We start from the raw sequence: 14,462 nt of genomic DNA on the forward strand, positions 1-14,462 counted from the left end.
ATATATTTATAAAATTTTACATGTTTTTTGTTATTTTATTTTATAATTTAAAAAAATTCTTAAATTTTTATATTCTATAAAAAAATAGATAAAAGTTGAAATAATTAATAATATATCAACAAGATTTAAATTAATAGCCAAACTTTTTATTTTAGGTTAATATACGTTTGTGTATATAATATCACGTGTGTTCTACTGAGTACATAAATAATGAAGTGTGGCTATTAACTTAGATTTTGTTAACATACTAATGTATTAATTTCAACTTTTTTCTAATTTTTTAATAGCATATAAAACTGTAAGAATATTTTAGAACTATAAAATAAAATTGCAAAACACATTGTATTATTATGTGTTCGCAAATATTATTCCCATTAGATTCAATATGTAGTTGAGAATATTTAAAAAGGTTCAAAATATTTTGGAAAATTTTCCATAATTTATTGTAATACTCATTGAATGTTGATTTACAGTTTCCATGTATAATTATGTATAGTTGGAATATTAACTTTTATAGAGTTCTACTTGTCAAATAATTATTTGTTGTACACACCAACTCATCATGTCTACGTGGTGTGGATGGTCCACTGAATTTTTTCTCCTATATAAATAGGACAATTTACATCCATTGATTAAACACAAAAATCAGCCAAAATGGTTTCACTCACTCGATCTTTGTGTATTGATTTTCTCCTAATTGCTGCCTTAGGTAAACTAAACTATCAATCGAATATTCTAGTAGTTTGAATGTTTTGATGTTCTAAATTTTTTTAATATGTATTAGTTTCATCACTATATTCTTTTGAAAAAAAAGAAGCTGTGTTTTGAGTTTGAGTTAGAAATAGATTTTTTCGTTCTTTGCATTTTCTTCTCGATTCATTTGGTTAGTTCTCAGTTTCAAACTAAATTGACATTCTCACTCATAGCTTAACAAATAGATAGAGAATAAAACATGTTTTTTTGAATTTCATATTTGCATATTTATATTTTTTTGAATGAGAGCAAACAAGTCCGGACACTGAAATGCTGATGTGGCGGACACTGCATGCCACTAATCCGAACTATTGTGCTCTAAAAGAAGATAATATAACTTTTGAAAGCTGCTCCTACTCTTTTGATGATTATTACTCCTTATTTGATTAAGTGCGCTTTCTACGTACACATTGTATAAGTTATGGTATGAACTATTCTCATTCATTTAATATTGGTAAATTGCAATTAATCTTCACACGAAACAATTTTTTTTTTCAAACTGTATCTAATAAAAATTGCCAAAACAATTTTTTTATAGATTATATCTAATAAAAATTGCCATAACAATTTTTATTGCAGACTGTATCTAATAAAAATTGCTCATACTTTTGAAAATTAAATTTTCCATTATCGAATAAAATTATGATTCATGTGTAACATGCGTGATAAGTGCATATATAAATAGAACATACTCCCTCCGTTCGCGAATAGGAGTCACATTTCTATCCGGCACGGGTTTTAAGAAATGTTAAGAAAGTGGGTGGAAGAAAGTTAGTGGAATAAGGGTCTCACTTGTATATATTAGTATTAAATGATATGTGAGTGGAATGAGTTAGTGGAATGTGGGGTCTCTTTACCATTTATGGTAATTATGACCCGAGACTCCTATTCGTGGATGGACCAAAATGAAAAAACGGGACTCCTATTCGTGGACGGAGGGAGTACAATGTACATAGTTTTAACATAAAATTAGGCAAAATGGTTTCACTAACTCGATCAATTTGCGTTATCTTTTTCCTCATGTTTGTCTTAGGTAAACTAACAATCGAATTTATAATTTGAATATTTTGATGTTTTAAATTCTTTTAATTTGAATTGATTTTTTTATATATACTCATGACAAAAAACATATCTTGTTTTTTCAAGACGTTGACTTGAGCTTTAGTTAGATACAGAATTTCCCTTTTCCATTTTGTTCTTGATCCATTCTGGCCATTTGTCAATTTCAAACTGAATTGACATTCTCACACATAGATAACATACCGACGTTCATAGTTATATTGATCCATTCTGGCCATACCAACGTTCTTCTTCTCAAAGGTATACCTTTAATTCTCTAAATCCTATGTAGTTCACGAGCCTTGGTTGAATCATACTTTCCTGCGAAAGCTTCAATCTTTAATACTTGTAGTGACCTTCTATTTTACCTCGGACCCCAATTCCTTATAAAATCCCTTATCTGCCCATTAATAAGTGAAATCAAACAAATAGAAATATATACAATATATAAAAGGGGAGTTTTGAGGGAGTTTTCAAGATATTAACAAGATTGCCATTTAATATAAAAAATTATATTAAATTAAAAATATATAGTTAAAAGGCAGCTAAAATTGTGTGAATTATGAAAGCCAACGTAGAGTGAGTGGGAGGTTTTACATTGAAGGTGTAAAACTGTAAACTAAAATTAGTGGGGCAATTACGACCGAAGATATTTAAAAAAGTATTTTTATACTATGTGCATTGATAAGAAGCCATTTTGATTGTTGTTTGACACAATATTGATTGAATGGTGCAGATTGGTCGTCTTACAAATGAATTGGGATGTAAGAGATAAGAAGATTTGCATTAAGGGGTGTTGCAAGTCTTCTCCTCCTATGCTGGGAATTATGGATTCTGTTGTTTTATCTATTAGGTACGTTGGTGATTGTATATAAAATTTGAATCCATATTACAATTTCTATGAACTATTTAAACTGTGTGCTTATTGCTCACTGCAGCTATTCAATTACACTGAGAACTAGGCCTGTCAAATTGGATACCCGCGGATAGCCGATCCGAAATTTTCGGGTACCCGATTCCGAAATTCCCAAAATCTAATACCCGATACTCGACCCGAATTTGATTTCGGGTACCCGGATACCCGACTCGGGTATCCAGTCCCGAAAAATCGGGTATCCCAGTCCCAATTGTGATTTTTTTTTAATTAACTACAAACTTTTAGAATTTATTTAATATTATTTAATTCAAATTTAATACAAAGTTGAAGTACTAATATTCAAGTGAAAACAACTACAAACTTTTAGAAATACAAAATTCTTATAGTAGCTTGAATTTAAGAGAAAATAACAACAAACTTTTAGAAATATAAAATTCTTGTAGTAGTTCGAATTTAAAAGAAAATAACTACAAACTTTGAAAAATGCAAAATTCATAAGTTATACATATTAACATCTTTCATCCATCCACAATAAATCAATAACCATCAAAATGCATAAGTTCAAACATTCATCCTTTATAAATATCACAATTCAATAATTCACAAGAATCAAGATCTAACAATAATATCATCAAAAAATTCAAAATTATAAATATCACAAGTGAATGAAATTAAAATGTAATTAAAAAATTAAATTACATATCTTATATACTAACTATTAAGTATTAATTAAATTATAGTTAAGAAATTTAATTACATTTAATTATAATAAAAATATAATTTATTAATTTTAGAAAATAAATCGGATAAATCGGATAATTCGGGTATACCCGATTGGATATCGGGTAACCCGATACCCGATAATCTAAAATTCTCACTACCCGATCCCGATCCGATACCCGAAAAATCGGATTTCGAGTATCCAATTATCCGACCTTTTCGGGTTTGGATATCGGGTATCCAATACCCGATATTCATTTTGACAGGCCTACTGAGAACTAATTAGTCAACTTTCTTTAATTGTGGAGATTGCGATATGGCATGTTGCAATGAATCTTGAAAGTCAGGATCATTTGCAAATCGCAATCCTGCACCATATTGTTTATTTAAGTAGGGAGGAGATCCTCTGCAGTGTTGGGAAACACAGCATCATATGCTGTGGTTTAAACGCAGCTGGTATGATACGCAGCAAATGTTGCAAATTTTCTTTTTTATAATAATACTCCACTATGTTTATTTCATACTCCGTTAAAATATTGTTTTCATTTAAATATTTATAACTATTTGTAAAATTTAATTAGTTTGATAATTTAAAATACTTACCGACACCAAGTATCTATCAATTAAATATTCATAAAAATTTAGTTAGATTGCTAAATTAAAAATACTTATCGATTCTAATTAGAATATTCTGATGAAGTAAATATCAACCACCTAAAGTGCTCGGAATATGCTTGGTATTTTCCGTTAACCGAGCACTTTCATCCTTTATATCGAGCACTTTGTTGTGCGGTAATCAGCCATTTTTTGGAGTGTAAGTATCGTATCATTGGTTTTTGTTTTTATTTTAGTTATATATTACCCCTTCCGTCTCATGATAAATGTCATACTTTCCTTTTTAGTTTGTCTTATAAAAAATGTTACATTTCCATTTTTAAAAAAAAGTTTACTCTCACTTAATATAAAAATTATATATTTGTTCTCTATTTAACACACAAAACAAAACCTCCTAAAATATGTATCATCCCGCAAGTATGACATCTTTTGTGAGACAGAGGGAGTACTATGTTTTTAAAAAAATAAAAATATCAAATAAAAATTTAAATCCTATAATGGATGATATGATAATTAGAATTGCTACCTATTTTAATTCATCAATTTTACAATATTTGTAAATATTTTAAAAAATATTTCAATATAAAATAAAAAGAGAAATTTGTTGCGTTTCAATTCCTGTATGTGATGCGTCTAAACCAAATTTTATCAAACAAACTAAATTTTACAATAGTTATAAATATTTAAATGAAAACAATATTTTAACGAAGTATTAAATAAACATAGTGGAGTATTATTATAAAAAAGAAAATTTGCAGCATTTGCTGCGTTTCATTCCCTACTAGCTGCGTTTAAACCACAACATATGATGTTGTGTTTTCCAACACTACAGAGGATCTCCTCCCATTTAAGTATTGTTTCTGCAACTATGATTGTTGAACAAATTATGTTATTATGAAAAATAAGTTGATTTGCAATTATAATTTTAAAATTCTCGTCTTTGTTTCACTATAAAAATATAAAGGAAAGTAATCTAATTCCTAAAATTAAGGGAATTATTGTCAAATTCAGGATTTTCCCCCTATCCTTTATACAATATTTAGAGTTTGCATTTGATTATATCCATATATATACACTCCCACCGGCCCTAATAAACTAAAAATAGTCTTATAATAACCTTATATTTTCTTATAATGACCTATATTATTTGGTTATGTGTTCAACATCTTATGTAGAGAGAACTCGCTTGGGTTTGGACTAATCTTATTGGTTTTGTCGAGATTTTTGGCTATGGGTCATTCAAATTATAAATTATCGATCCTAATCCAAAGACTTTTGGATTGGAGACTAATCCCAACCAATCAGACTAGAATATTTTATTTAGCCCTAATATAAACTTAAACATAAATTTTCTTTATTCTTCTGCACAGTTCATCATCATCACTGCTCATGTACCAATCTTCTTTAATTTTTGAAATAAAACATAATCAACTATCCTGGAATGCAAATTCTCGAAGTGTTTTGCATTTTCAAAGTGTTATTGAAAAGGTTTGTTTTCATTGTTTTCATCGGAGATGGGACCCATTGACTATATTTTTCGAAAATAAATCACTGGACCACACAAAAGTCGCTATATAATTAATTCTTACGATATCTAGCACTTTACTTGTTGGTAATAAGAGAAGATAAATACGGAGTAAATTTTTTTTAAAGTTACTTCAATTCAATTTGATGATTATGATTTGATAAATATCCTATTTGATTATCGACTTCAAATATCCTAAGTTCATATAAATGTTTAAAAGTATTACACTTACTAGCTTTAAAACGTAGAGTTTAAAATCTTGATTTTATACTGTGATTTGAGGCATTTTTATGGGTCATATATAGTATAATAAGTTATGGTATGAACTATTCTCATTCATTTACTATTCAACAAATATACTTCATAGATCTTGATTTAATGGGAAATTGTAATTAACTTTCACCCGAAACAAATTTTTTTTTTTTGCAAATTGTATTTAATAAAATTTGCCAACAGATTTTTGATATGGCATATGCTAGCTAGCTCAAACTTTCTATATAAATAGGACATGTATACATCATTTTAACACATAATAGGCAAAATGGTGTCACTAACTCAATCCTTTTGCATTCTCTTTCTCCCCATTTCTGCCTTTGGTAAACTAGCTAATCAATACGGCTATGAATGTCACTTAAGCTAGTCAACTTGGCCTAGAAAGTTTACGAAGTCTTTTAATTCGTACTATAAACATTGTGTTTTCTGAATATGTTTGCTTGATCTTGAGTTAGATATAAATTTTTCCTCCTATACTTTTTGATCTTCTCAATCTATTTGGGTTTGTCGATTTCGAACTGAATTGACATTCTTACCCAGTAGCATAACGATATTCTTGGTTATATAAAAATTAAAACATGGCTTTATAATTCAAAATTTGTAGATTTACAATTTTTTGATGTTTGGACATTAATTAAATGTCTTTGTATGTTTTTCTTATAGGCATGGAAGAGACATTTGGATTAACCAGATGTTCAAAAGTAATTGGGGAATGTCCTGGTCACTCATGCTGCAAGCTTGGTGGATCACACTGCGACTTTCCATGTTGCAAACTCTTGTGCCAGGATTCATATGCAAATCTCAATCCCAAGCCCTCTTGTTCAGTAGATTTGTGCATCTGCGATTATGATTGTTGAACGGATTGTATTGTTATAAAGAAATAATATGATTTTCAAGTAGTACTGAATTTCCATATATGGCTTGATTATAAAAAAATAAGAAAAATAATTTAATTTCAGAATTTGAAATTTCCGTCTTTTGTTAAATAAGAAAATAAGAGAAGTAAATCTAATTATTCCCAAAATTAGAGAAAATTATACTATAAAATTCCGGATTTTTTCCCTATCCCAATTGCTTATTGAAGTCATCTTCTACTTCTTCCATTACAATTCTGGTTTTCTTTCTGTGCGTCGTTCTAAACGGAAATTGTCCTCCAAGTATTCGAAATCTATTATTAGCATTGTAGCAATTTCACTAAACCCTGATTCGATATTAGGCCAGAGATTTAGGGTTTATAAGATTTCACTAAATAATTTTTCATACAATTTAAAAAGAGAGAAACAACTATATATATATATAAATCGATGCCCCAACTGTGCATTAAAACCCGTATCCAATCAAAAGTGCATATTCATGTGGAAGGAGAAAGTATTTTTTTTTCTCTTTTATTTTATTTTCCATCTACTTTATTCTCTTTGCACTCTCTACTTTAATCTCGCTCATACTTTACTCTCTTCTATGTAATTCCTTATATATCAATTCTTTAAATTTCGTGTCCTAAAGAAATGTCCCGTTTATAGTGGGACGGAGAGAGTAACTTAAATAGAGTAATGAGAATACAATTTGTTTCCGAAATATTGTTTATTTTGCAGTAGTTTTTACATATTAAATAATATAAACTGAGTATAATTTTCAAATAATGAATTAAATATACATCTTAAAAAACAATATTTTACTAATTTTATAATATTTGAAAAAGTGGAGTAATAAAAATTGAAAACTAAATAAAAGACTTAATTGACTCGGTTTCGGAGCAACTCTATGGGCTCGAGTTGATTCAAGTTAATCATATTGAGTTGCCAGTTATACAAGTTGTTATTTTTTCGGAATATAAATTTCATTCAAAACATCTGTCTTTTCATAGGTAAATTATTTCTGTGAATATTGTTGTCTTTCTTGTCAATAAATCTAGGAAAAATATAAAATTGGAACTCAATTCAAAACTGCTTAGTTGCGGGTATTTATTTTATATTTTAGACCCTTATTGAAGTTGTTCTTATCAAAATTAATCGAAATTGGGATTTGAGTAGCTATTGCAAACAAAAAAAAACAATTTTTTATAAATTATTTCCAAAGTTACTTTCAATTTTCAGCTCATTACTGAATTAATGGAAAATTATAATTAATTTTTTTGGAATTGGAGTTGAGTAGCTATTGAAAAAAATAACATTTTTTTATAAATTATTTCCGAAGTTACTTTCAGTTTTCAGCTCATTATTGATTTAATGGAAAATTGTAATTAATTTTCACACGAAACAATTTTTTTGGCAAACCACATTTAATAAAAATTGCAATTAATAAGTTGTTGAGATTTTTGATATGGTATGTGCTAGATCAAACTATTTAGGGGTAACTGCTTTTAAAGTCATCAACTTTTCATGAATTTCGGTTTTTCCCACGAACTTTAAAAAGTTCGTGTAATGTCACGAACTTTATTGTTGGTTGTCATTTTCCCATGTCAGGTTTTCCAGTCTGATTCAATCTGTTCGTTTCCTATTAAGACCATGCCCAAATTCTTTTATCTTACTATCGTTATCTTCGTCTAGCTTCGCATGGGTACCTTGTACGCCTCAATTGGAACTCGGATGAAGAAGTTATGGTCATTTGATGAAGGCTGCGACCTTTGTGCAACCTTGTACTATCATAATGGATTATAAAATTATAAAAGGGCCAGCTACTTAAAATAAAAATGGCCCAGAAATTATAATATTTTGCTTGTTAGGATATACACGGGTTTTAAAAGTTGTGTGTTTATGACTGTAAAACCGGATAATTGGTACTACCTCGTTTCCATGGTCATTGGTACAACAACAAAAATATACTACTAAAAAAGTATAAAATAGTACCATCCACAATATTATTATGATTGATTAAATCTATAAAAAAATGATAGTACTAGAACTTAGTAAAATGAATAAAGAAATCCTTGTACACTACATAAAAGCATGACCATAATTTCATTTTTATTTATTTTTTAATATATATAAACGATGGTGAGTGATTAAATGCAGACCTATATATGTACAAACTCTAAATCTGGACCGTTAGAAAATATCAACAGATGATTAAAATACATCAACAGAAAATGTCAACACAGTTTCAACACATTTTTGTTAGTTTTGTTTTAAGTTTTTCGTCCATGCTATAATAATCCTTTGTTTTTACAAATATAGAAATCACATAAGCTTCTGACTATCTACAATATTTCGAAGATACAATTTTACACATTTGTCGTCAACTTCGTCACTTTATTGTTTTCATGCAAAGAAAACACCTAAGCAACGAAATGACGAAAAGAAGCAAAAAAGACGAATATCATAAACTATCACATTTTTTTTCGCACATATGCATAAATCATTTATTTGGGAATACAGGGGAAAAATAAGACTGAGAAGAGTCAACGGGATATTGGAGTTTGTGTTTTATTATTTATTTATTTTTATTTTGCTATTCTTATTATTGTACAACGAAGGTTGTTCACATATTTATATGTAAAATTTGAATTTTTTATAGCAAATATAAAATAAACGCAAATGAAACTTTTTATGTGTAAACTTTGAATTTTTTATAGCAATATAACAATTATGAAATAATGGTTACCCCTGAATTTGAGTATTTTACAAGCTTTGAATTCGAGTCATTAATGTCTCAAGACGCATGAGAAAAGGGCATGTAATCGTGTTATTACATAACATGAATCCAGAAAACATGTGCGCCAAAAACTGTGCATTATACTCCCTCCGTACCCAAAGAGTATGAATTTTGGGTTCGACACAGATTTTAATCCATTATTGGTAAAGTAAGAGAGGGATAGATGGAAAAGTTTTTTAAGTATTGTTTATGGAGAATGTGTTCCACCCCATTAGAGAAAAGAAAGTTTTTAAAATTGGAATGTTCATATTCTTTGGAGACGGACAAAAAAGGAAATAGTGCATACTAGACAAAGGGAGTACTAGAGATTAGTTTGTACTTTTCCAAAAGAACAGTAGGGAATATGATAACTCTTCATCAGATTTGGAAAACAGAGAGAGGTTGGGATCGTCCGACTTCAATGATTCCCACAGTTCTGTGTTCACCGATATCTGACATCGTCGAGGCACAGCCGAATCCACAACAACAGGAAGTTTGTTCATCAGTCTTGGGCACTCTTTTATGAAGATAGCTTCAATGGAGTTGCAAATGATGGTTGTTCCCTTGCATAGGCTCCTCAGTGTTGGAAGCTCTTCCAACTTCAACATTATTAATTTGGGGAGGGTGAGGGAACCTGTTCCTTCATCTCCAAATGTCTCTTCTATTTCTCCACACTTTCTCACAGAAATAGTTTTAAGGGTGGGAACTCCTGATAGTAGTATCCCCACCTTTCTCAGTTTTGGCAGCTCATCTAACTCTATGTATTTTAATTTAGGGAGGTTGAGGGAACTTGTTCCTTCATCTTCAAATATCTCTTCTATTTCTTCACACTCGCTCATAACAATAACTTCAAGGTTGGGAGCTCCTGATAATGGCATCCTCATATTGTTACACTTTTCAATTCTTAGCTTTGTCAGAGAGGAAAACACGGGTTGTGCAAGTGCAGCTGATATTCCTATTTCGCCCTTTTCGATCAACCCCTTCATAGCATCCAACTCAACCAGTTCAATTTTTTCAAGAGCAGATATTTGAGATGATAATCCTGACTCACTCCTCAAAATGTACTCTATTCCTCCACATCTTTCAATTCTCAAACTCTTCAATCCATCCACGAACCAAATGCTCAGACCCTCACATTTAAAGATTGTTAGATGCACAACTCCCTCTGCTAATACTCTCTCGTCTTCAAGGCCGCATTCGAACAAGAACAACTCTTTAGTATGACATGTTCCTCCTATTGTATTGAATTTATCTTTATTGTACGATCCCACTAATATTCTGTAGCAAGTGTCACGCACCCGACTTCCCCAACTTGTAATCAAAGACTTCAAATCTTTCACATTTTCCACTCTTCCAGTAAACTCCTCAAGCAGTTTCAGATTCGTAATTTCTTCAACTTTTACTTCTATATGGAATGGTAATTCTAAGTGCTGTAGATTACCAAGTTTAAGAAACAATCCTCTTGGAAGCATCTCTAATTCATCTGCATCCATTGCGAGGAATTTGAGATTGAATAATTCCCCAACGCCTTGAGGGACTTCCTTGATGGCTGTATTCGAGAGGTTTAGCTCCCTGAGTTCTGTCATCTCTCCCAAGTATGGCACATTTTTAAGCTTATCACACCACTCAAGGAGCAATACCTTGAGGCTCTTCATGGCACAAACTGAGTTTGGCAGCACCTTTATGCCAGTCCAGCACAAATCAAGAGTGCAGAGTCCTTGCATTTTAGAAAAGAATGAATCTGGAATAAACTCCAAACAAAAATTATCCCGTAAAAGCAATGTTGCGAGCTTAGGACAATCGGGAGACATTCCTTCTCCAATTCTCATTATGCCACTTTTCATAAAGGACACCTTCTCCAGATCCTCTGCCCATTCTGTTTCTTTGGGAATTTCCTTCAAAGACTTATCACCTGCTCTTACCATATATTTCCCCTCACATATCTTCAATGCCATACCTCTTACAAGATCATGCATCTTCACGCATTCAGTCGAACCACCAAATTCATCGAGAACAACACAACTTTCCAATAAGCACACATTCACTAATTTATCCAATATGGAATGTCCTTGCTCAATTTGCGCTCTCCTTGTCTTTCTTTCATCCACCAATCCACCTGAAATGAACTCTCTAACCAAAGCCTCTCTCTCTATTTCTTTATCTTCAGGATATAACACACAATGGAGGAAACAATGTTGCAATGTATTGAATTCATTACTCTCACTATGATTATACCTCTTCAACCGATCAAAACTATATTTCAATACTTTATAAACATCACTGTGTCCCATGCCATCATTCCCTGAGACACGTTCTTTTAGTTCTGCATAAGCATTTTTCCATGTATGAATGGCTCTCTCGCCCCTCATGCTTCCAGCCACTATAATAATTGCTAGGGGCAGACCACCACACAACTCTGCCACAGATCTGGCAATCTCTTCTACCGAAGAATCAAGTTCTATCTCATTTCTAAGCGTTTCATTGAATAATTCCCATGCCTCATGATGATGTAGATTTTTCACTTGAATCACTTTTTGGCAACAAACTTGACGACACACTTCTGAGGAGCGAGTAGTTATAATCAGCCTACAACACTCTGCAGAAACGGGACATCCAACCTTTAATAGATCAATATTTTCCCACACATCATCTAATATAAGCACTGAATTCTTCATCTGAGACAAAGTTGTATGGAGTCTCGCCGCCCTTATGTCTTCATTATCCTCACCCACAAAGTCCACACCTATTAAACGAGCTATTTTATCTTGTAAAGTCGTAACACTAAATTCTTGAGAGACTGTAACCCAAATCACACATCCCTGAGAGTGTTGGAGGAGTCGATTGTTAATGTGCTTTGCCAGTGTCGTTTTGCCCACACCACCCATACCATAAACACCAATGCTCAACACTTGTCCACTCTCCAAAAGTTTCAAAATCGTTTCCAAATTTTCATTAAAAGCTTCACCAACCATCCCATTTGTCAACAACTTATCTCCCTTACTTCCACAAACATCGAGGACAAGTTCACCAAAATTTCGACTTTGCTCAACAAGTGTGTCAACCTCATCAATTAGTTTAGCTGGTAACCCTCCATCCATCAATCTCATAATAAATCCTTCGGATTCCACTTGAGTCCCCAATTCAACAACTTGATCTTCAATGTACGTCACTTCTTCCAACCACTCCTCAACTTCACGTTTCCTTTTCTTTCGACCAGAAAGCTCAGAGTTCTTTATTTCCTCCTCAACATCAGATGCCTTAGCACACAATGACTTCAACTTTTTCTGCAGAGCTTTTAGATTGAGCTCAAAATCCTTTATACTTTTGATATTGTTGTATGCATTATCCGCCGTTTGTTCAACCAACTTTGATGAAATTGACTCCCATACCTTTGTCAAAATCGGCTCGAAAATCCGGCTTAACATTTTCACCACTTTGCTATTCCCGGATGAAACACATACCAAAAATAACAATTATTTGATGAGAAAAATAGCTACAATTTCACTTTTCTACCGATCATATATCCAGTCCAAAAATGAATTTGTAAGTAATGAACAAAGTATAAATCCAATATATGTTGAATAATCTACAAGCAAGATGAGTATTCATAATTTCCTTCATTTTACATGTAAGAAAAATTAAAACTTTCGTTTGCTGAAGCCTTGTGTAATATTTGCAAGATCTTGTAAACAAACGAATTAAAGAGATGCAAATTAGTATGAGAGTTGTTACCTGATAGATGTGAAAGGCTGAGCTGAGGTTGAACAGATTTGTAGATCTATAACCATATGAACTGCAAAAAGGAAGAGACACTCACTAAGTATATACTCCATCTGTATATTCCAAGATAAGTGAGTAAATACTTTTAGGCATGAGATTTAAGAAAATAAGATTTTGTTAATAAGTGGAAAGCAAATAAAGGAAGATAATTAATAAAGGAGAGAGAAAAAGTAAGAGAGAGAATACAAAAAAAGCAAATTGCTCACTTATCTTGGGTCGTCCAAAAAAGAAACGTAAGCCGTTTATTTTGAGATGAAAAAGGAAAAGGAAAAGTATTTGCCGGATCTTGTAAAATTGTAAACAAACAAGTTAAAGCAGAGATGCAAATTAGTACTCCCTCTGTCTCATTAGAAATAAAACATAGATATGAAAGCCTGAACTGAGTTTGAACAAATTTGTAGATCTAGACAGAGAGAATCACAAGCAATAAATAAATGACCGTGCAAAAACGAAGAGAGACTCACTAAAGTACTCCCTCGTTCCATAGTAATGGAGGCAAAACTTTTCGGCACGAAGATTAAGAAAAATTGTGTTAGGTGAGAATAAAGTGGAAATGAAAAGGTAGAGAGATGAAGAGAGAAAAAAGTAAGAGAAAGTAAAGTAGGTGCGGAAAAATGTGTTGACTTTTATTTAAAATGGAAATAACTCTATTACTATGGAACGGACGAAAATGGAGAAACGACTCTATTACTATGGAATGGAGGGAGTATATACTAGTGTGAGTTGGACTCACTTGCTTTTCCAAAAGAAAAGTTACTTATACAGCCATTTTGGGTAATATGATTCTGATAAATTGAAAATGATCAAAATAAAAATGCATGTTAATATATAAATGCAATTTAAATCGTGGCCTAAGATTAGGTGATGTAATGTTCAATCATTAATAAAAAACATGGCAGGTTATTATTAATTAATTTTTGGTCATTTTATACCAGATTTGATGTCATTTTTAGATCATTTTTTATTAGTATAACCTAAAAATAAACTAGCAATGACCTAAAAATGTTCTTCGTATGATTTTGTTCTGCGTTTTGGACTTAAACCTAAACAAGAGAGACAAACCGTCAAACCTGAAAAATAATCTTGAGATAATCTACATACAAATATGGAGTACAATGGTAGGCTGGTTATACAATAATAATATTTTTTTATTTTTTATTATTATTATGGCTCTATACATCAACTTTATTTCACTCACATTTTACTAGAAAACTAATATACTCTCTCTGT

At 31.3% G+C, this 14,462-nt stretch overlaps 1 pseudogene across 1 annotated transcript; it reads right to left on the bottom strand.

Annotated features, from left to right (window-relative positions):
* Window positions 1-9,699: 9,699 nt before the first annotated feature.
* LOC125193124 (putative disease resistance protein At4g27220) lies at window positions 9,700-13,267 on the bottom strand (annotated as a pseudogene). Its single transcript, XR_016137555.1, has 2 exons — window positions 13,185-13,267; window positions 9,700-12,890 (listed from the first exon to the last, which is right to left on the bottom strand). The product of XR_016137555.1 is annotated as a putative disease resistance protein At4g27220 (transcript).
* Window positions 13,268-14,462: the final 1,195 nt, after the last annotated feature.

This window comes from Salvia hispanica, chromosome 4 (assembly GCF_029641045.1).
Source record: "Salvia hispanica isolate PSC_SH4W2 chromosome 4, Shi_PSC_v1, whole genome shotgun sequence".
Classification (NCBI taxonomy): domain Eukaryota; kingdom Viridiplantae; phylum Streptophyta; class Magnoliopsida; order Lamiales; family Lamiaceae; genus Salvia; species Salvia hispanica.